The 24,582-nt window shown below is 37.3% G+C and overlaps 1 long non-coding RNA gene across 11 annotated transcripts in view; it reads right to left on the reverse strand.

The window, feature by feature from the left end:
- Window positions 1–24,582, reverse strand: part of LOC132681176 (uncharacterized) — a 233,327-nt gene that overhangs the window by 178,799 nt on the left and 29,946 nt on the right. For all 11 annotated transcript variants that reach the window (XR_013556072.2, XR_013556082.2, XR_013556071.2 and 8 more), the window contains 3 exons: window positions 22,350–22,469; window positions 22,124–22,235; window positions 19,127–19,255 (listed from right to left, as the gene is read on the reverse strand). This is a non-coding gene — a long non-coding RNA (uncharacterized LOC132681176). The remainder of the gene's footprint in view (window positions 1–19,126; window positions 19,256–22,123; window positions 22,236–22,349; window positions 22,470–24,582) is intronic.

Raw genomic sequence — 24,582 nt, forward strand, 5'->3', positions numbered from 1 at the left:
AATCAGAGAAAGACAAATATCATATGATTTCACATATATGTGGAATTTAAGAAACAAAACAGATGAACATATGGGAAAGAGGGAAGAGAAGAAAGGGAAAAAACCACAACAGACTCTTAATGATAGAGAACAAACTGAGGGTTGATGGAGGGAGGTGGTTGGGAGATGGGCTAGATGGGTGATGGGTACTAAGGAGGGCACTTGTGATGAGCATTGGGTGTTGTATATAAGTGATGTACCACTGTATTCTACTTCTGAAACCAATATTGTACTGTATATTAACTATTTTTAAAAAGAAAGAAAAGAACAATCACTATTATCAAGGCATAGGGAGATATTCTGAGCTTCCTATTATTTTTAAGCAGCAGGAAACTTTCAAAGAGCAAAGCTTTATCTAAATCTTTATCACGTATCTGAATTGTTTTTCTATAGGTGAATATAAATTTTAAGAAATTTTACAACTACGTGTTTAAAACATTGAGAAATGAAATTTATATAATAGGTCTATATTTTATCTTCACCAACTTAGCCCCACAAATTTTAATATAAGACTGATTCTCACAGAAATATTTCATATTCTTGGGGCGCCTGGCTGGCTCAGTCAGTAAAGCCTGTGACTCTTGATCTTGGGGCTGTGAGTTCAAGGCCGACGTTGGGTGTAAAGATGACCCCAAAAAAAGATAAATAAACTTCAAAAAAAAATTTCATATGCTTATGATCATTTCAACTCAAAACAATCAATTCAAGATTTTCCCCTTTCCTCTGGGATAGCAGTCAACATCATGAACCACTGTCAACAATGGTACAATTTGCTAAGAAAGAGAGAGAAGAAAGGAGAGGGGGAGAGAAAGAAAATGAGAGGGAGGTGGTGAACATGGGGAGAAGCCCCTCTACCCCACACACACCACAGTTCAGTGCTCACCTTGTTTCTTGTCTCCCTGGTTCATCTGTTGTTTGCTTAGACTCTTTTTCCCATATGTCTTCTCAAATATGACAGCCCATTTGAGAGCCAACTTGTGTGATGATAAAGTGTGGTGCCTCTGTAGCTAGACCACTTTTGTTGAGCCCTGGCTCTGTCACTTTCTAGTTATGAGACCTTGGGCTTATGATTTAACCTCTGTCTGTACCAGTTTCCTCACAGGTAAAATGTAGATAAAAACAACTCCCACCTAGAGGTGCATGGGTGGCTCAGTGAGTTGAGCCTCCGAATTTGGCACAGGTCATGATCTCATGGTTTGTGAGTCTGAGCCCCACATCAGGCTCTCTGCTATCAGCAAAGAGCCCACTTGGATCCTCTGCCCTCCTCTCTCTGCCCCTCTCCTACTCATGCTTTCTCTCAAAAATAAACAAACACTAAAAAAAAATGACTCCTACCTAACAGGGTTGTTGTGAAGAAAAAATGCATATAATGACTACTTCTAAGACACTTAAGAAGTATCATAAGTACCATTTTTCTGCTTGTAGGATTTGTTCTTTCTGCCTAAAGTCTTGTACCATTTTCTATTAATGATTAGAGTTCAGGGATTTTATCATGACATACTAAGTATGTTTTCCCTCATCTCTCAAACCTAGAACTTGGCAAGATATTAGAATCTACAAGCTAATTTCTTTCTCCATCAAATGGAAAGTAACTTCCATATTTGTTTAATTATTGTCTGACTTCCTAAAAATAATTATTGTCTGACTTCCTTTCTCTTCTTCTACTAGAACTCTCATTACATGTATCTAACTGCTTCCCTCAGATTCCCATCTCTTTATATTTTTACTCTGCCTTTAAGATACGTCTTGGCGTTGATTTCTATTTGACTATTCCAGATTTTAACTGTGTGCATCCTCTTTCCAAATTCCTCTAATAAATTATTTATTTGAATTTTTTGTCACAGAAATTCTCATTTATGCTGCATGTTTATTTCTTTGGGTTTATTTCCTTCTTACTTTTGAGTTCAGGATTTCCTTTGACTTCTCCAAAAAGCTCTATTACACTGATTATTCTGCCTGATCTTTCCCTCTCCGGTTTCTTGCCCCCTTGACATACAATGTCATTTTTCTTTTGGCTCAGAGGGACTCAATTCTAGCTGGTAGAGAATGCTGGTGAAAGACTAAGCTCTCTCCTAGGCAGAGAAGCCGGCAAACTGCCATTGCCCAACTGAAGCACCTCAAGGAAGCTTCCATGCGATCTGTCCCTGCTGAATCCTCCAGCCTCAATGTCAGGGAAGACTCAGTCAGTCAGCCCATAAAACTTCTTCACTTTTTGGAAGCCAAGAAGACTGGATTTACTCCTGCTGAGCCTGTAATGACCTTGTCCCTCAGCGATCCAAAGTGTCCCCTGAATTCACTGCTTTCTGGTCCTTAGCTGCCTACTCATTCATTGGGCCTCACTCCTCACCTGCATTCATCTCTTAAGAATTTGGTTCAGGAGAAGCCCATAGACTGGAATTGGGAGTGGAAGTGAAAGAAAGATGTTCTAGTCACCCTCTTCCCAATATCTTTTTATGCAATTTATAAAACTAAAAGGAAAAAAGCTAGAAAAACACACAAATCACAAAAGTGTGCAAGATATCATTTTTATGGGTAGGCATATTATTTCTATAATTTCCAAATATTGTAAAACAAATATTTATCATTTAATAAGCAAGAAAGTTACATGTTATTATTCATCTTAAAGCCAACTGTTGGTCACTCTTATGCCATTTTAAAAGTCTAAGCTTTATTAATAATATAATTAATGATAATATAATTATAATAATATGTAATATTAATAATAATATAAATTCCAGCTAGTTAACATGCAGTGTAATATTAGTTTTAAGTGTACAATGTAGTGACTCAGCAGTTCCACACATCACCAGATGCTCACCACAACAAGTGTACTTCTTAATCGCCATCACCTATTTCTTACCCATCCCTCCACCCACCTCTCCTCTGGAAACCATCAGTTTGTTCTCTATAATTAAGAATCTGTTTCTTGATTTGTTTCCTTTTTTTTTTCTTTGCTCATTTGTCTTGTTTCTTAAATTCCACATATGAGTAAGATCATTGGTATTTGTCTTTCTCTGACTGACTTATTTACTCAGCATAATACTCTATAGTTCCATCCATGTCATTGCAAATGGCAAGATTTTGTGCTTTTTATGGCTGAATATTTCATTGTATATATACCACATCTTCTTTATCTATTCATCTATTGATGGGCACTTCCATAATTTGGCTATTGTAAGCAATGGATCACTTTCATAATTTAGCAATGAAAATTTTCTATTTCAATATATGAAATAATATATTGAAAAAAATGGCTAAACATAATGATATTGAGCTCTATATATCCTTAACTTTGAACTTGTTCCTCTCAATTAAAAACTCTAGATGCATGATTGAGAAATTTAAAACAGTACAAAAGGTACACAGTGAAAATGAGGCTCAGGTCCCACCCAGAATCTCCCATCTCCCTCCCAAGTATTAACAGTTTCTTGAGTGTCAGTCCCCCCCAAATATTTATATATTAATACAAGCATATATGCACTTAAATATCCTTTTAAAAAATGCAAACATACATTACACAGTGTCTTGCACCTTACTTTTTTTTCAAGCAACAATTTATCTAGGCAATCATTTCATATTTTTTTTTATTTTCTGTGCAGTGTTCCATTTCTACACAATCATTAAATGGGTTTCATACATCACCGATCACCCATAAAGATAACTTTTTTTTTTAAAATAACAAGAGTTAACACTTGCAAAGCACTTACTATGTGTCAAGCACCTTCTATAAATATGGATTATTATCTCCATTTTACTGATAAGGAACTGGTGTCCAGGTTTCACAGATAGGAGAGTCAGGATTCAGAAAAGATTTATTTTAATGTTTATTTACTTTGAGAGAGACAGGGAAAGCGAGAGCAGGGGAGGGGCAGAGAGACAGCACAAGAGAGAATCCCGAGAGGCTCCATGCTGTCAGCACACAGACCCACACAGGGCTCGAACTCACTAACCATGAGACCATGACCTGAGCTGAAATCAAGAGTCAGAAGCTCAATGGACTGAGCCCCCCAGGCATCCCCTGATTTTCAGCTTTATAACTTGAAAATGTATTTAATTCAGTCATTATTATGCTTCTGTGAAGAAAAAAGATACCACAAAATGGTTCTATTTTACCAACTGCTACTATTCCTGGAATGATTTAGTTCTGCAGAATTCTTTTTCACTTCCACATGTCCTATCTTGCCTGATCTGCAATCAGCAGGACACTGGTACTGCCCTGCAGTGGGCTCAACTGCTGAAGCTAAGCCTAGCAATACTTCCATTTCCCGGGCCATCTCCTTATGTGAAATCTTGATTTCCTCTTCTCCAGCTCCGGAAACTCTTCAATCTCTTTCCTTTCCTTTTTTTTTTTTTTTTTTTTTTAATTTTTTTTAATGTTTAATTATTTTGAGACAGAGGGAGACAGAACATGAGTTGGGGAGGGGCATAGAGAGAGGGAGACACAGAATCCGAAACAGACTCCAGGCTCTGAGCTGTCAGCACAGAGCCCGATGTGGGGCTCGAACCCACCAACCATGAGATCATGACCCGAGCCGAAGTCGGACGCTTAACCGACTGAGCCACCCAGGCGCCCTTTTTTTTTTTTTTTTTTTAAATCAATCTCTTTCCTTTCAACGTAAGGTTAAAACACGCAGCTCTTCTTATAGGGTAGTAGGTACTAGACAAAGTTATCTGACTACAAGTGAAAGCAGATTTGGGTGGCCAGCATCTCTAGGCCATGTGCTTGTTTTCACTGTAATCTCCGGCTGCCTTGAGGAAAGAGCAGCAGAGCTGGTTCTGGTGGGGGGGCCTGACAGTGGCTCTAGGGCCAGTGTGGCCTCAGGCAAAATGAAAGCCACTTCTTCGTATTCCCCTTCCCAAAGGAGACATCACTAATTGATCCCTGTACTCCAGGCTGCTGAGTCCTATTCAGGATTCACAAGTGGCAGGCACTCCGAGTGACTACCAGCGAGGTTACACTATCCCCTCCCTGGTTGATGTTAAACCACAGATGAGGCAAGTTACATTCTTCCACAGTGACGTTACTTTCTCATTATATACGTAAAGTGGTTCAAATATTTTCTTCTTATTACCTCTCCTATTTTTTTAACTTGAGTTTTGATAAGCATAATATTATTACTTTATTTTATTTAGGCCTCAGTCATAGACAATTTGTCTTTTTAATTATTTGATGCTGTTAAGTGTAATCTTACACTTTAGTTACTGTTTAGTTACTTAGTTTAGTTTAGTTACTGTTTAGTTACTGTTTAGTTAGTTAGTTACTTTAGTTACTGCATTACAGTTTAGTTACTGAGTTCTCATAGTTAATCCAAATAAATCTATTTAACTTGTCTGTGCTCAGGGCTTTGCTGATGACCGGCTTAATTTATCTGTGATCTCACTGGTAGAATTCTGTTCAAAGACGCACATTGGCAGGAATATCAAACGGTAGCTGCATTTGCTGTGAAATAATACTGTGCATTTTTATATCTTACAAGGATAAAGTTTTTGTTTATTATAAGCATATAACTAACCATCCAACATACCCTAGATTCTGGACACGAGAGGATAATGTCTGAGCCTAAAAAGGTGAATGGAAATTTATATTTCATTGTAACTGAAATGGAAACATGTCTATATAATTGGAGAATATTTATCAAGTTTTAGCAAAAGGACCATAGTCTAGAGGATCTTGGTTCATATAAGGCCCTAGTTTACCTCATAATGGTGTTGCTTCTGGAAGGCACTTGCCCAAAATATTAGCTCAGAGTCTGACCCTGGGCAACAGTGGAAAGACCTGGGCTTTGGAATTAATCACTGCTCAGTGTCTTACTAGCTAAGACAGGTTATACTAATCCTTAAGTGCTTCAGTTTCCTCATCTGTAAGACGGAACTAATATCCCCTAACTTGCAAGGATGAAGTCATAAAGATTAGAAATAGATTAAAAAATTTAAGAGAAAACTTTACTGGTTATTTACAGAGTTGTTGTTTCTGATGCCTTTATTAGAACTGAAGCTACAAAGACAGCGCTACACAGGCCTGCACCTGAGAAGTGGCCCCAGCACTAATTAGCAAGAAATCCATAGTGAATGGTTGCCCTCCTCTCTAGTTTGGATCTCTGACTTGGGCTCTCAGTCCCAGAAATTGGCATCTTCCTTCCAGGTAGAAATGCCTTCCCAGATGTTAACCTTTGGAATGTATACACAAAATATTTTTTTCCATTCTATCACCTAGGTGTCCATTGAAGCTTCCCTGTCACTCCAGACCCTGCAAATGCTATCCTAGTACTTTATTCTCTTTGTAGCTTTTTCACTATTGACATTACACTCTCAGTATAGAAGTTAAATTGCTCATTATTTGACCCTAATGTTAAAAACACAAATTCCGAGGCGTCTGGGTGGCTCGGTCAGTTAAGCATCTGACTTCAGCTCAGGTCATGATCTTGCAGTTTCTGAGTTCAGGCCCCACGTCAGGCTTGGTCTTGGTGCTGACAGCTCGGAGCCTGCTGCTTCGAATTCCATGTCTCCCTCTCTTTCTGTCCCTCCCCTGCTCATACTCTGTCTGTCTGTCTGTCTCTCTCTCTCAAAAATAAACATTAAAAAAAAAATTCCATGAAGGAAGGCAATTTGTCTCTTTTTCTTACCACTGGATCCTCAGTGCCTAGAACAGAGGCCAGAACATACAGTAAATTCAATAAATAAGTGTCAAGTGAATAAATCATCTATTTAAAAATTGTACTCACTCTGTGCAGCTGAACATAAAACTCAGTTATGATTCAAGAACTACTAAATAATTCACTTACAAAAAAATATTATTGGGCAATGTTGATTACACCAAAGATTTTGGATAGGAAATGGAGAAAGGATTTATATTGGCACTCTTCATTAAAATTGCTCAACCTCACTCATAACAACAACAAAAAAGCCTGAGTTGTTAGAGCCTATGAAGAGTGAAGAGAACTTCTGCAGGAAATGATGGGAGAGAGAAGGGAGGTATCTGGCACAGGCCCAAGAAGACTGAGTTAAGTATTAATGTGGGAGAGGAGCAGTGATGGGAGATGTGTTACATAAAGGGGGTATCATTAAATATTTAAGGATAATGTGAAATACATTTCTCACTGTCAGAGAAGGGAATTAAAAATATGGAAAGGGAAATAACTAAAATGAATCATGTGATGTTGGGTAAGAAATGAAGTTATAGTATCAACTCATAGGTTTTAAAGTTTATTTATTTATTTTGAGAGAGAAAGAGAGCACGAGTGGGGAAGGGACAGAGAGAGAGATAGAGAGAGAGAGAATCCCAAGCAGGCTCCACACTGCCAGCACAGAGCCTGACACATGGCCTGATTCCACAAACCATGAAATCATGACCTGAGCCAAAATCAAGAGTCAGACACCCAAATGACTGACCCATCCAGGAGTCCCTCAACTCATAGTTTTTAATACAGAGAAAGGCAGGAAGTAAGGGAGGGAGGGAGGGAAGGAGGGCAGGAGGAAGGAATTGTTTATTAAGAGGGTCTAGGAACAAGACACTTCAAAAGCAAGGAACACACGTAGCACCATATCTTGGCTTCTAAATACCATTCTCCATGAAAAATGTCCTGAAGAAATGGATGACTCCAGGTCAGAGACAAGGAAAGTACAAGATGAGCCTGGAACATCTCTGAATGAGAAAGCAAGGAAGTGCTCACAGATGATGGAGAAAAGTCAAAAGGACAGAACAGCCAGCTTGAAGGAGCTCCCACTGACCAAATCTAGGACAATTTGATCATCAAAATAAATAATGATAGAAACAGACTATGACCTACTGAATATAATAGAAACCATGGGTCCACAATGACATTACTAAAAAGAAACAAATTGATAACATTGAAATTTTAACAATGAAGCTATATACATAATTTCAAAGTACTTTATAAAACACTAATTACAAAAGGAAAAGACTAAATTTACAGTAGAGAAACTTGGCAGCCAACAATTTAATGAAATGATCAGAATAACATCATCAGTAATGCACTAAATCAAAATTGTGAGTCACCTGATAGGTTGCAACGAGAGGAACACAGCATCATTTCTGTTATATTCCTGCCAAACATGTATAATCTGAATTGAGTCAAAAAGAAATGTCAGGCAAACCCAAATTGAGAGACATTTTACAAAATATCTGGCCTATAATCTTTAAAAGTATCAAGTTCACAGAAGTGAAAGAAAGCAGAAGGAACCATTTCAAATTGGAAGATACTAAAGAGGACCAGCAGCTAATCACAACACATGATTATGGACTGTATACTTTTGCTATAAAGGACATCCTAGGGATAATGGACAAAACATGAATGGAGTCTGAGAATTAGACTGTACTAATGTATCAAAACTAATGCTCTCATATGGATGGTTTTATTTTGGTTACGCAGCAGAATGTCCTTGCTTGTAAGATATACACCCTACAGTATTCAGGAGTATAGGGTCATGATGTTGGTAACTTATTCTTAAATAGTTCAGTGGGGGCGGTGGGGAAGCATTCTTTACATTTGTAATTTTCCCCTAAATTTGAGATAGTCTGCAAATTTTCTTAAATTGAACTAAAAAAAAAAAAAACAGTGCTAGAGCCAAGATGCCATTTGTCTCCTCTCAGGTTTGTGGAAATGTAAAAGCTTGACAATACATTGTGCTGGCAAAAATTTGAGAAAAGGGGGACTTATCTCTGTTGGGACTATAAATTGGTACAACTACTTAGGAGGGAAATGTAGTAATGTTTATCAAAACAACAATTACATATATCGTCTCCAACAATATCACTACTGGGAATTTATTCTATGGGTATACATACACTAATGCAAAGTAAGGTCTATATACATTTACATGTTGCAGTATTGTTATTAATGGAAACAATCACAAACAACCCAATGTCCATGAATAGGTTAAATTATTGTTCTGTACCTTAATTTTTTTCTCTGTACTACATATTTTGGATATCTTTCCTATCAGTGCATAGTGAGCTTTGCAATTCTTTTACATTGTTCCAGTGTACTCCATTTAATCTATGTACCATAATTAATTTAACCTATTTATGGACATTGGGTCTCATAGAATAAATTCTCAGTAGTGGTATTTTTGGATAAGATACATGTAGCTGTAGTTTTTTTTTTCTTTTTCTTTTCTTTTTTGTTTTTTTTCCTTTTCTTTTTTTTTTTTTTTTTTTAAGTTTTTAACTCCAGTTAGTTAACATACAGTGTTATATTACTTTCAGGTATACAATATAGTAATTCAACATTTCAGTATATCACTACGTGTTTATCACAACAAGTCCATTGACTGGACTCTCTTGCTCCCTTATTTTTTTTTTCCCTTTGCTTGTTTGTTTTGTTTCTCAAATTCCACATATGAGTAAGATCATATGGCATTTTATCTTTCTCTGACTGGCTTATTTCCCTTAGCATTATACTCTCTGGCTCCATCCATGTCCTTGCAAATGACAAGACTTCATTCTTTTTTATGGCTGAATAATACTCCTCTGCGTGTGTGTGTGTGTGTGTGTGTGTGTGTGTGTGTGTATCTCTGTCTCACATCTTTATCCATTCATCAGTCAGTGGATACTTGGGCTGATCCCTTATCTTGGTTATTGTAAATAACATTGCTATAAACACAGGGATGCATGTATGTATGAGGAACCTCCATACTGCTTTCCACAGTGGCTGCACCAACTTGCATTCCCACCAACACCTGTTGTTTCTTGTGTTGTTGATTTTAGCCAATCTGACAGATGTGAAGTAGTATCTCAATGTGGTTTTGATTTGCATCTCCCTGATGATAAATGATGATGAACATCTTTTCATGTGTCTGTTGGCCAACTATGTCTTTTTTGGATATGCATTTATAATTTTTTGAATATTCTTTTTTTATTTTATTTTATAAAGACAGTAAGCAGAAAGGAGGGAGAAGGAAAGAGAGAGAGAATCTTAAGCAGGCTCCACGCTCAAACTAGGGCTCCATCCCATGACCCTGGGATCATGACTTGAGCTGAAATCAAGAGTTGGATGCTCAACCGACTGAGCCACCCAGGTGCCCCTGCAATTGTAATTTTGATAAACATTATTACATTTCCCTCCTAAGGAGTTGTATTGATTTATACTTGAAACAGAAATGAATGAAAGTGTCTATATTCTCAAAGTTTTACCAACTCAGTGTATTATCAAACTACCCACGAGTAGCTTATCAAGTAATTTTTCTAAATACATTCTTTGCCCAAGAGAAACTTTAATGAATGAGATATCTTCCACCTCTTGAGGTATTCATTTACTCACTAGTGGTGCCCCTCTATCCACAAACATACCATTGTCTACCCTGTGACCTTTTTCTGCTCTTCGATTTTGGTGGGTCCTGATATACATGAGCCTCCATCCCCCTTATCTGATGTTGAACTAAGCAGCATCTATCTCTAAATAGGCAAAAGGCTCTGCCCAAATTTGGAGAAACATTTAAAACTAGTCAAAACTGAGGATTTTTGGCTCAAACTCAGGATGAGAAGGATAAACCCTGCCCAAATGGAATCTAGTTCTGATATATTTTCCCCCCTTTCTAACTAAAGCCAAATGTTGGAATATTTCCTAAATTACCTCTGAAATTCACTGCATTATTTTGCCTTTTAAAAGCAGACAAACTTACATTTTCATTGTTAATAGATTTATTTTAACACATGCTTGTTTTTCAGTTTGTCATGGGGTGTTGTGAATCTCCACTGTGACCAGCCGAATGTGCTCTATTCTTCGGTGGACTGACATAAATCTGCCTGGGCTACACATGTACGAAAGAATTATGGGAGCTACAAGTGGTCAGAATGCCCACTGCCACAACTTTTTGGCATTATTTTGTTCCTTGACAATGATTCAAGGGAGCCAGGGAAAAGAATCCAGGATATTAGTGAACAGTTAACACCAAGAGGACAAAAAGTGAAATCTTCTGACTTGACTATATTTCAAGTATAAAATAATACTCCCAGTACCAAACATTTCAGTAGTGCATTTCAGAATCCACTATAGGTGTTAACCCATTTGATTTCTATCATTTCAGCGAATAATATTGATTCCCATTCTTTAAGTCAGGAAATGAAAACTCAGAGATGATAACCACATCTCCCCAAATCACACAGCTAGGAAGAAACAAGCCTATAAAGTACCTGAATTAGGCTAATCTTCAATGATCTCAGAGTAAATCTCTGTGATTATTAAGTTTAATAACTCTATCAGTAATGGATATTTCTAAATTCAAATGAGTTTAAAATTTTATGAGGCTATCTAATGCCTCGAGAACAGTGTCTACGGAGGCTGGGAATTCCAGAAAATAGGAGCTAAAAGGTTAATTTATTCTAACAGAAGGATGATTAACACAAGGTAAGATTACCTATCTCTAATTAACCTAGTCCATTATTGAGTTCTTAACAAGAAGGATATGGATAGCAGAAATGTCACTCAAAAAGAATTCAGCTGAGAAAGTTTGAAGACAGTACTGCTCTGGGAATGATAATCATTATACTTGTTAGCCATTGGGAATGCTTAAAACCATCTTAATGTTTAAGCCAGAACCTAAAATACTTCTTTATTCAAACCTCTCTGTTAAGGGGACTATGAGGCATAAGATTAACAAGTAATCTTTGAAAAGGTCTCAAAGGAAAAAATGTTTATTGTTTTTAAATAAACATCAGTCTTGCTTATTGTATTCAAAGCCCTACTAAAAAAAGTTAAACATTGGTACTAAGTGAGATATATTCTTGACTGATCAATGATTTAATAATAGGCCTAACTCCTCTCCCTCACTCTGACATCTATCTTACACCTGCTATATTCCAAGAGGAAGTCAGACAAAACACCTATAATATTTTCACTAATAATACTTCTGATGATCTTTGAAAATCAATGCTACTCTAAGCATACCTAACTTAAAATCTTAGGTACTGAAAAATTTGGTTTGCCATATCCTGTGGGTTAGTTTGTGTTTTGTTTTGTTTTGTTTTTCATTGTATAACACAATGTCATGTAAGAATGAAGTATATCATTTACTTTAGTTTTGTGCTATTATAATGGCATGTTAATGGGATTTTTCTTGTTGTCTTGGAATTGGTTATTCTAACTGAAATATGATGACAAAATTGTATAAGGATTCCATACTTTTAAAGGCCTCTCCAACCAATGAGGCCAAAAGTCTCCCTGAGGACATATTCAGAGGCAAAGGAACAACCTTTCCCATTGCCAACCGGCATAACACCCCTAAGTGGGCAGAAAAATAGTTCCCCTCAACCCACCAGAAGTCAAGTAAAGAGGGAATTTCAGTGAAATATAGAAAGTGATCACTGGCAAGGCAGAAAGTCTGACAGCCTACTAGTTAGCTAAATATTTAGAGTCAGGGAACTAGAGACCAACCTGAAGCCTGCCTTCAAAGTGCAGTGAGCCCTATGAGGGAGTATGAGGGAGAATGTGACCTGTGTCTTTTGGAACTTGGGAGCATATCTGAACACCAAGAACTGTGCCTCCTTCTTTTCTGGAGATTTTGAAGGAGGACTTGCTGACTGAGCCCAGGAGAACGGGACAAAAAGAGAGCACGTTATAGGGAAATTAGGAAAAAGGTGGAGGAAGTCTCCAACTTGATTCCAGTTTCTTTATCTATCAGAGAATGCAGAGGAGGACTTCCGGGTTTGACTCAATACAAAAGAATATAGAGAAGAGAGGAGAAAGCCCAAGCCCTAGAGTTACCTGACAGCTTGCTTTTTAAGGGGGGGGGGGGGGGGGGGGGGGGAAGGGAGATATGGACCAAAGGCAGGACTAAAGGAAGACATGGGTGCCTCCTCTGCCATATCCTCAGAGAGGTAGTGCACCAAGGTGAAGCTAAACAGCACTAAAAACTGCACAAACTTATGAGAAGATCATCACATCCTCAGTGACCACCAGCAGCAACAGAAGCATGCACATTCTTGGGGGGAGGGGTACTTCCTCATCTTCAATAAGCAATCCCGGCCATCTCTTATATTCCTCCTCCACAACAAAGGAGTGAGATGCTATAAAGGGAAATGAGAGGATCATATCTGAATCAGATTTGAGCCTGGATTTTTACACTGGAGTGAAATTAGTTTGGATTTGCTTTGTTTTTTTTAATAACTGAAAATGATGACAAAGATGCAGAATATGCTCAGGAAACTGTCTTGGGAGATTTCTACAAAGCACTACTGGGAATTGTGATCGGAGAAAAATAAAAACATTATTATGTTAATATCCACGAAGTAGAGTCTACTCAATAAAACTGTTTATACTAACATGCTGACTTACTAAAGCAGGTTGGGAGGAGTTTTGGGGGGGAGGAAGGGGGTCACACATCATCTCAAAAATAGTGGACAATAAAAAGAACAATAACAAAAAAAACAAGTCAACTCTTACACGCAGGAATTAAGAAAGGAGACATTAAAAGAATAAAAAAATCATTCAGATTTGATTTTATTGTATAAGTTGAAGAAGCCATACTTACTTGCCTATGTCTTTGTTAAAAGGAAACATTTTTAGTAAAAAATATCTTGGATGTGTATAAGACCTTTGAAAGTTTTCAAGGTACTGGGTTTGAGGGTTTTTTTGTTCTGTTTTGTTTTTTGTTTTGATAACATACAGTATAGTCTTAACTTCGGGAGCAGAAACCAGCTATTCATCACTTACATATGACATCCAGTGCTCATCCCAAAAAGTACCTTTCTTAATGCCCATCACCCATTTAACCCATCCCCCCACCTCCCCTCCAGCAACCCTCAGTTTTTTCTCTGTGTTTAAGAGTCTCTTATGGTTTGCCTCCCTCTCTGTTTTGAATTTTACCTTATGAGAAAAGACCAAAGTCTCATTATTCACTTTCATATCCAAGGTGTATGTAATGAACCTTAGAAAGTATTCAAACCATGATTTTCAAATCAATCTATCACCTTCTACCCACTTCTCCCTTCTGCTGTCTTATCTTCAATTCATTGAAGATTTGGGGGAGGGGGATAGTTTTAATTATTTTCATAAGATACATGTATTATTTTTGTAATTAAAAAAATAAAACAATGATTAGCATTCTATTCATCATCTTCCTCTCCTATGTAATTATGCTTTATTCTATTTAACTAACAACTATTCATTTCAACATTCAACAATTATTTCCTTCAGATCAACCTCTCTAGCCGGTATCTTCAGCTTATTTGCGCCATGTTTTTCTATTTAAATGTTTGCCCGATAAAAACTGTCTTCTCCACTCCTAGCACTGGGGCTAACGGTTGGTATCTCAACTCATTTTCGGTTTCGATTCTCAGATCTTCCATAACACTCAGAAATTTGTTTGTTTTGTTTTGTTTTTGCTCATTTCACTTTTTCATTCTCTACAGTGATTTCAGAACCCTCTCCACTGTCCTCAAACCTCCAACTAAATCTTAGCATGACTGCACAGAGAAAGTAAGAGCCATAAGATAGAAAGTCACTTCTCTTCCAGCCAGGAAACTCTCAAACCAACCTACATTGAAGCTTTCTTCCCTTCCCAGTCTCTTGAAGTGGGAATTTGGTGTTTTCACATTCCTACAACTAATCCTGTCTCTTCTATATCTTTAAACTTGCCCTCAGATTGGCATCTTATCAAAAACAGGTCTTTCCTGAATGAATAACCTTTTAGCTACCACCCTATCTTTTTCATTGACAGGTAAATTGAAATTGTTGCATATCTGCCCTGCTTGTGGAAGGGGCTGGGGGGAGTAGGAACAGCATGGGAGTCAGAGCCCACCTCATAGAGGGTAAAGATGTCCTCACACAAAGATCAGTCTAGTGTAGAGAGGCCAAGCCTGAGTAGGATGAGGATTTGTCCATTTAGAGGGGCACAGTGTCGATGGCAGAGCCTGCACAGGGGAACAGTGCATCTACAGAGGAGAGGGGATGGCAGTAGAAAGGAGAGACTGATTACATACAGAAGGATAGGGCAAATAATCAGACCACTGGGAGCCAGGTTTCTCAGCAGCAAGGAAGGGGGTTACATATATGAAAAGGGAGAAAAATAGAATAAATCCTGAAGAGATAGATTAAAACTAATAATATCAGCATGCATTCATGGTTTAATAGATAGATGGATAGATGAAATGTAAATGTGTGGACATACATTGATATATACATGTGTCTATATCTTAGCTCTCTCTAATTGAGAAACTTTGAAGCACCACACTCCAAAAACAAAGAGCACACCTAGTGCCCAGACTTTATTTTCTAAATGTTATTTTCCACTAAAAAGACTTGAGGCTAAAACGGCTAATTCCAGGACCAGGGTAGGGAAAGTACAAGGTGACCTTATTCTATCTTATGTCAGAAAGGAAGAAGTCAAAAAGTGACTTGAGACACGTCAAGAGAATACATAAACCACCTTCAAGGGGCTTCCATTAGCTAAACTGGGAACAGCTTGAACATCAAAATAAATGATAGTAAAGAATTAAGACCCATATTAATCACCAGTACTATAAATAAATAAATGAATAAATTGAAAGTTTCATAAGAAATGGGCTATTTGCAAAGTCTCAAAGAACTTCCTTACAAAGTACTTAACTAATTACCAAAGGAGGAAAAATTTTAAAAAACTAAATAGTTGAGAATCCTGAAAGACACATTCTTAATCAAGTGACCATTAGTAACAGGACAAATCAAAATTGTGTGTCATCTGATAGGATTCACTAAGGAGAAAACAGCATTACCTTTGAGGTATTCCTGTCAAAATCTATTAATTCAGTCTTTTTCAACTGTACCACAGAACACACTATTTCCTCAACCCTCTCAAGAACAGTACATAATTAACACCATTCTAGATGTATTGAAAGAAGTTAATTCTTTCATACAATAGATGCCAATTGATGTTGGTATCTAACTCTCTCCAGTTGGAAAAGGCCCAGAGGTACATTCCATAAAATAACTGGTCAGTAATCTTTAAAATGTCAAGGTCACTAAAGACTAGGAAAGACCATTGCTGCTCTCAACTGAAAGACACTAAAGAAGTATTACAACTTTATGCAACAGGTGACTTTTAACTACAGCCTCCCATTCTAAAGGACAGTATTGAAACAAGTGGCAAACATGACTGGGATTTGAGGATTAGATAGTAATAACCCATGACTTGATTTTCACAGTTGTATTATGGCTATGTAGGCACATGTCCCTATTGGTAGAAAATACCTAGTAAAGTATTCAGGAGTGGTAGAGTATCATACTGGCAAATTACTTTCAAATGGTTCTGGGGGGAAATAATGGTTGTGTACTATGCCTGCAAGTTTTTTTTCTTTTTTTTTTTTAATATGAAATTTATCGTCAAATTGGTTTCCATACAACACTCAATGCTCATCCCAACAGGTGCCCTCCTCAATGCCCATCATTTACTTTCCCCTCCCTCCCACCCCCCCCCAATCAACCCTCAGTTTATTCATTTCTTGTTTCAAAATTTTAAAAATCAAAAAAATTAAAAATGAACAACAATAAAACTGAACAAAAGTAAATTCATCATCATCTTCACTCCTCCGCACGTTCCTCATCTCAGCGAATGACTCCACCATTCAGTCAGCAAGTTGCCTAATCCAGAAATCCAGGGTCATCCTTGACTTCCCTTCCCTTCACTAATATACACCCAATTAATGTGTCTCCCTCTGAACCCAGATCTAATCATGCACCAAGTTCTGGTGATTCTACATCCTAAATATCTCTTGAACTTAATCCATTTCCCTTTAGTCTCTCTAATACTATGGAATTCTGGCCACCATCCTACTCTACTGTATTACCTAAACAGCCTCTTAAAATAATCTACAAGCCTCCTCCAATCTATTTTCCAAGATCAGAGTTATTCTAAAACATAAATCTGTTCATGTTATTCCTCTTAAAAAACTCTTCAATATTCCTTATTGCTTCTAGAATGAAAACCAAACTCCTTATACTGCCATATATTTTGGTTTGCCCAGAATGATTTTTATTTCTATTGTACAAATACGGTTATTATTGGCCTCTCTTGCACTCTCAGTAGCGTCTCAACTAGGACAATGAATCATATGTTCTGGAAAGCTATAAGGTTCTGACAGTTTGGTCTCTGTTTACTTCTCTAGATTGATCCTGACTTCTCTCTCATTTCTAGTAAATCTCAACTCTTTTGGGAAGGCTCTACCTGAGCACTGGATCAGGATTCAGTACCTTTGCTAGACATTTCCTAATACTATGCAAGTCCTGTTAGCAACATATATCTATTGCATACATATCCTTATTTAACTATTTGCTTATATTTCTCCTTAAAGTGTAAATTCTGTAAAGGTAACTCTACCACTTGGGGGTGTGACCTTGAGCAAGTTACCAGATCTTTCTAAGCCTCAGTTTCCCCATCTTTAAAATGAGGATAATTGCATTATTATGATCAAATGATATAAAGCATGTAAAGGCTTAGCCCACCATACTCACCATTTTATGTTTTAAGAATTATGTAGTCAAAAGCATTTTTTCCCTCTAGAGCTCCTTAAAATTGTTTTCTTTTCATAACCAATCTTTTGATTTTTTTATGTACCCTACTTATCACACAGATAAACTGTTTCTTCTTAACATAAATCTAACAAGTCTCTTCGTGATAGAGTTATTTCTCATTTTATTTATTTGCTTCTTTAAAAAAACATATGTTCTGGGGTGCCTGGGTGGTTCAGTTGGTTAAGCGTCTGACTCTTGGTTTCAGCTCAGGTCATGATCTCACAGTTTCATGAGTTCAAGCCCTAAATCAGGTTCTGTGCTGGCAGTGCAGAGCCAGCTTGGGATTCTCTCTCTCCCTTTCTCTCTCTGCCCCTCCCACACTCATGCTGTCTCTGTCTCTCTCTCATAATAAATAAATAAACTTAAAAAAAGAAAAGGTATGTTCTAACAGAAAGTTATCTTGTGAGAAATGAGATAACACCAGAATCTATTAGCACTGCTCAGGCATGGAATATTTCTTTCCTCTCTGTCCTAGTGAGTAAGCACATATAAGTCCTCACAGGAAACTGAACACATACACTGTATGGTATAGTATTATAAGAAAATATGCTTTTGAAATATTATAAAACAATGAAGGCCAAATACATAAATTTGTAGAAAACAGTGTTTCTATCATTTTAATAGTTGTTTCTTAATAACTAAACAATTTTTGGGAGAAAAAGCCATATTGTAAAAAAGTAACGATTCAATTAATTAATGGGCCCTACATTGATAGATTGAACATTGTATACCATACATTTAAAGCTCTTTTGAGTCCCATAATTGATATTGTGTTTCTTTTATAAATTTTAAACTAAAAGTTCTGGCTGCCAGAGATGAAAATTTAAAATTAATTACATGATTGTAATTTCTACTCACAGACCACACTCTTTCTCTAAATTTAACTATCATGTTGTACCTTTGTTAATTGTACAATTTTATCACTGATCTCCTTTGTTTAGTAAAATATGCAAGATAGCGGGGCGCCTGGGTGGCTCAGTCAGTTAACCGTACACCTCTTGGCTTCAGCTCAGGTCATGATCTCACGGTTTGTGGGTTCGAGCCCCACATCAACCTCAGAATCGGGCTCCATACTGACACTACAGAGCCTGCTTGGGATTCTCTGTCTCCCTCTCTCTCTGCCCCTCTTCCACCTGCTTTCTCTGTCTTTCTCTCAAAATAAATAAAACTAAATTTTAAAAAATATGCAAGATAATACATTAAACACATCCTCAGAACTTTTCTTTCATTTATTAAAGGAAAATTAATTCACCATTCAGAAGTTAAATTTATACACATAAATTTAATCCACAGCCATTTAAGAAACAAAACAATCAAGCAAAGGTGAGAAAAAGAGAAAGGCAAACCAAGAAACAGACTCTTCACCACAGAGAACACACTGATGGTTACCATGTGGGAGGTGGGTAGGGCGAGGAGTTAAATAGGTGATGCGGATTAAGGAGGGCATTTGTGATGAGTACATAACTTGTGTTATGTGGAAGTCTTGAATCACTGTAACATACACCTGAAACTAATATTACACTCTGTTAACTGACTGGTATTTGGATAAAAACTTTTTAAAAAATGTAATCCACAGCACTTACCATTGCTCATACTTTCTGCTCTCTTGTAAGAATCCAGAATGTTATATCTCATTTCCATTCATAAATCCACAAAGTTCTGTTTCTCCACAGCAAATATTGTAGTGTTTTCAATCTAAGTATTTCACTGTTCTTAAAAATAAAAAAAATTTTTGAAAATATATGCAAAATAATTTTTAAATAATATATATTTTCATTTTTAATATTTTCTCTTTTTTTTAATGTTTATTTTTAAGACAGAGAGAGACAGAGCATGAATGGGGGAGGAGCAGAGAGAGAGAGGGAGACACAGAATCCGAAGCAGGCTCCAGGCTCTGAGCTGTCAGCACAGAGCCCGACGCGGGGCTTGAACTCACGGACCGCGAGATCATGACCTGAGCCAAAGTCAGACGCTTAACCGACTGAGCCACCCAGGTGCCCCAATATATTTTTTCAATGACCAGGTTTTCAAATACCTGACTGTCAAATTTACCAAACTTATAAATGAAAAGTGTTTGTCTTCAGAAATGTTTTTAGTGATTTTAATTTCTTTTTTTTTTTAATTTTTTTTTAACATTTATTTATTTTTGAGACAGAGAGAGACAGAGCATGAACGGGGGAGGGGCAGAGAGAGGGAGACACAGAATCTGAAACAGGCTCCAGGCTCTGAGCTGTCAGCACAGAGCCTGACGCAGGGCTCGAACTCACGGACCGCGAGATCATGACCTGAGCCGAAGTCGGACGCTTAACCGACTGAGCCACCCAGGCACCCCAATTTTAATTTCTAAGATAGGTATCACCTACACATAATCTCAATACATATATAGCAAATAAAATATTACAAAATCAAGATCTTTGATTTCTATGACCTACTTGCAAATCTGTTCAAAATACTTCTATTAACTGGCAGATATGAAACTATATTAAAAATATAGATAAGCAAGTTTCATTTAAGTTTCCCAAATTCTTATAGTCAGGTATTTTGCTCTCTGCTATGGCACACAACAGCATTTTTCCTAAGCAATCAAAAGCAAGCTGGAAGATTCTTTGTTCATTAATTGTAAATAATGTATCCAATAAAAGTAGAAAAATGCTGAAAAGTGATATATGTATTTTAATATAATTATTACTTTAAAACCATAAAACTTTACTTTAATAAAGGCAGTAATCTTTACTTTAGTAAAGGCAGTTTACTTCAACTGGGATTGGACAATAAATACATCATGATGATGACCTTGAAGCAATCAGCACATACTTATAAAATGATGGTTTGACCTTATATCTTATTTTCTTTTAATTTTTAATTTTTTTTTAATGTTTATCTATTTTGAGACAGAGACAGAGTGCGAGTGGGGGAGGGGCAGAGAGAGAGGGAGATACAGAATCCGAAGCGGGCTCCAGGCTCTGAGCCATCAGCACAGAGCCCAGCACAGAGCTCAAACTCATGAGCTGTGAGATCATGACCTGAGCCAAAGTCGAACGCTCAACCGACCGAGCCACCCAGCTGCCCCTGAACTTATATCTTATTTTTAATTCATCAGCCTCATGTGGTTTCATGTGGGTATCTAGAAAAACTTCCCATAAGATTCGACAATCTTTCAATGGAAAATTGCTTAAAGATAACATTCCTTTATCAACTTACCACATATCAGTACACAATTTATTAAGTGTGTATTATGTGCCAGGCACTATGCTAAGTACTGCAGATATAAAAATGATTAACACTTGAGCCCTAGATAAGAGTACCCCTGAGGGGCGCCTGGATGGCTGAGCCGATTAAGCCTCCGACTTCAGCTCAGGTCATGATCTCACAGTTCATGACTTCGAGTCCTGTATCAGGCTCTGTGCTGACAGCTCAGAGCCTGGAGCCTGCTTCGGATTTGTCTCCCTCTCTCTCTGCCCTCCTCCACTCACACTTTCCCTCTCTCTCTCTCTCTCTCTCTCTCTCTCTCTCTCTCTCTGTCTCTCTCTCTTAGAAATAAAGAAACATTAAGAAAAAAAAACTAAAAAAAAGTGAGAGCATGGAAGAGACAGTAAAATAAACCACACAAAATATTGTTAAGAAACAAAGTTTTCAAAAGGTGTTGTGAGGGGCCCCTGAGTGCCTCAATAGGTTAAGCGTCAGACTTCAGCTCAGGTCATGATCTCACGGTTCATGAGTTTGAGCCCCACGTCGGGCTCTGGGCTGACAGCTCAGAGCCTGGAGCCCACTTCAGATTCTGTGTCTCTCTCTCTCTCTGCCCCTCCGCTGCTTGCACTCTGTTTCTTGCATTGTCTCAAAAATAAGCATTAAAAGGTGTTGTGAACAAAGAAGAGGAACATATAATCCAAACTAGGGAGGAGAGGATGGTTACAGAAGCCTTCTTGGAGGCTTACTGATAAATAAGTCTACTGCCTGGCTTTCAGCATGGCCTACTGATTAAGAGAATTGATTCAAATCCTAGTACCATCTGTTCCTAGTTGTGGGAGTATGGACAAGTTACTTCATTATTCCAAGCTGGTTTCCTTGTTTATAGGATGGATACAATAGTATTTACCTCATAGTGCTGGTAAGAGGACCAAATAAGATAATGAGCAGAAAGCACAGTGGCTGCCATAAAATATGCTAGTATTCTGATTGTTTTAACGGTGATCTCTTTCTCTCTCTCACACACACACCCCTCACCTAGCAAACAAGCTGGTGGTTTCTGGATTTCTTGGCCAATGTATGTATGTCCTATATACCTCTAAAAGAAAAACTTGTTTCATCCCACCTAGCCTGCCCCCCTGCCCCATTTTCAGTTATCAGACAGGCTTCCTGATCCCATGAAAAGTCTCCCTGACTTTCTTTAGTCATGCCTGTGCCATGTCCACTCTTTGAATGTGAGCCTGACCACTGAGAAATGTTTTGAGAAGACCGTAACTCTCCTGTCATCCTTCTCTGTCTCCATATCCTCCCAGAGACAGATCTCTTGCCCTTCACCCTCACACTACTCTCTGAAGATTTGGTGATTTTTGGTGATTTTTCAAGAGTTCACTTACCAAAGTTTTGGTGCTTTTTCAAGAGTTCACTTAATTGGCTTTGTCCTCTTAACTATTGGCCACTGCTGTCTCCAAGCCAGCAACCAACACTTCATTTCATTTAGAGTGATCACTGCAGAGACAGAAAAAAATAATGTGATTAGAATACAAAATCATTGAAGTTCATGACAATGAGAGAAAGGCTTGTGCTAGAAACAATAAGAGAATGACCATTTGTTCTTCTCACCTTATCCTTTTTAGGATCATGACTCTATTCGACAATCATTCCCCTGCCATTGGCCACTTATTTATCAAGCGACTCTTTCTAAAAGGTTCTTCTCTCCTTCCTCTTCATTTGCAGAAAAGCCTAAGGGGAGAGGTCAGGCTAAGTTCAGTATCTTCTTATACGTTTATCTTTCTAGAGCTTCTACCAAGTTTCACCAAAACAGATTGAAATAATATCAAAAGACAAAAATAAATGAAAAATTAGAGTTAAAAGGCTTCTCCCATTCAAGGGGCCCATTGGCAGAAATAAAGTATTCCTTATCTGTAAGAGTGTAAAAGATGATTTGGACATTAAAATTAGTAGGTAAAATTCAATCTACTCTAGCTTCCTAATTTTGTCTTTAACCCATATGTTACAAAATTATTTTGACTTTACTAAAACATTACTCCCACTTTCTAAAGACAAAGATACACTATATTATTTCAACTTGTAAATTACTCACTTATTTTTTTTTTTTATTTGAGAGAGAGAGAGCATGAGAGCAGGAGCAGAGGAGAGGTTCAGAGAGAGAGAATCCCAAGCAGGCTCCACGCTAAGCATGGAGCTTCACACAGGGCTCAATCCAACTACCCTGGGATCATGACCTGAGCCACCCAGGTGCCCCAATTTGTAGATTATTCATGATTTAATTCTGCTCCTCACTTCAGATGCTTTGTGCATCTTCACAACAGCATGTGTACCCCATATCCACAAAACTCTTCAAAGAGTTTTGAAGAGTTATGTGTTTCAAAGAGATATATGTTTCAAAGTCTAAAATATTAAAGCATTAAGGTCCTACCAGATTCTCCACAGCAAAATAATTGGAAATTCATACACTCTACAAAAACCAATTATCAACTGACTATATCAATTACATATCAATTTTATATCAATTTGGGGCAGAAAATTTCAGTTGCCTCAAGTTTCCACTGAAATGCATTGACTTAAGTAGCTTATTCATAAACTAAAAGAAAAATGTTCATGTTACAAAAACAAAAAATATAAAACCAATTCCTGATTAAGCCACATGTGAATTTACTAAGTCACAGATTAAATGTGTGATTTCAAAGCTTAGCTATCATGTAACTTGTTTCCTGACTCTGAAACAAAAGATCATTTGAAACACTTAGAGTTCTGGATGCAGCAAACTTTTAAACTGCCTTTCCTCCTTACAGCATTTCTCAACAAACTCTTCCTCCATCATGGCTACTTCTTCAATGGGATAACAAGTAAAATTCCTCAACAACAGAAAAAATAGTAACAGGAAAACTAAGCTGATTCAAATGAATGAGAAGAAATAATTCTTTTTACAGTTTTTAAGTATGATAACATAATAATAAACAACAATAAAACTAACCTTACATAACAGACCCTTGGAAAATGCTTCCATTCAACAGTATTGAAAAAATAGTGACAGTAAATAATAAGTTTCGGGTTTTAAAAATCATCAATAATAAGGATCCTCTTCATCAACAGAAAAAAAATGTAGATGACTGGAAAGGCAATATTCTCTAAGTGAGATATCGAATATGAAATTCCATTTAGCAAAATATGAATTTCAGGTAAAAAAAAAAAAACTGAGAACTTGTTGCATTCACTTATACTTTCCACTAAAACTCAGTAATCATCAGAAAATGTTAGCTATTATAATTAGATTTTGTTTACATTCATTACATAAAGTTGTGCCAGGTCAAAAGTCATAAAATAGTTCAAAAAAGAAACTTAGCATTTCTGATTCTCCCCATAGGCCCGATGCCACTCAAGCCTACATGAATAAACTTTACCAAGTCATCTAATTTAGCAGGACCTAAGTGTTACAAATTCATTCAAGAGATTTTCCCTTGGAGCCACTAATCAAATCTGTTGTCAGAGAATTTTAATTGATATGAATCATTGTCTTTACTTCACCAGCAATGCAATAATGCTTATTATTAATAATTCTTTATTAGTTGTATATCTAGATGGAAATGTAACAAAATGTTAACAGTGGTATATCTGGGTGGATAGAATTATGGAGGACTTTACTGTAAATTAAAAAATCAAGGGGTACCTGGGTGGCTCAGTTGGTTAAGCACTGGATTCCTGATTTTGGTTCAGGTCAAGGTCTCATGGCTAGTGAGATAGAGCCCTGAGTTAGGCTTTGTGCTGATAGTGCAGAGCCTGCATAGCACAGAGCCTGCTTGGGGTTCTCTCTCTCTTCCTGTGCCCCTACCCA

Source organism: Panthera onca, chromosome A1 (genome assembly GCF_046562875.1).
Source record: "Panthera onca isolate mPanOnc1 chromosome A1, mPanOnc1 haplotype 2, whole genome shotgun sequence".
Lineage (NCBI taxonomy): Eukaryota > Metazoa > Chordata > Mammalia > Carnivora > Felidae > Panthera > Panthera onca.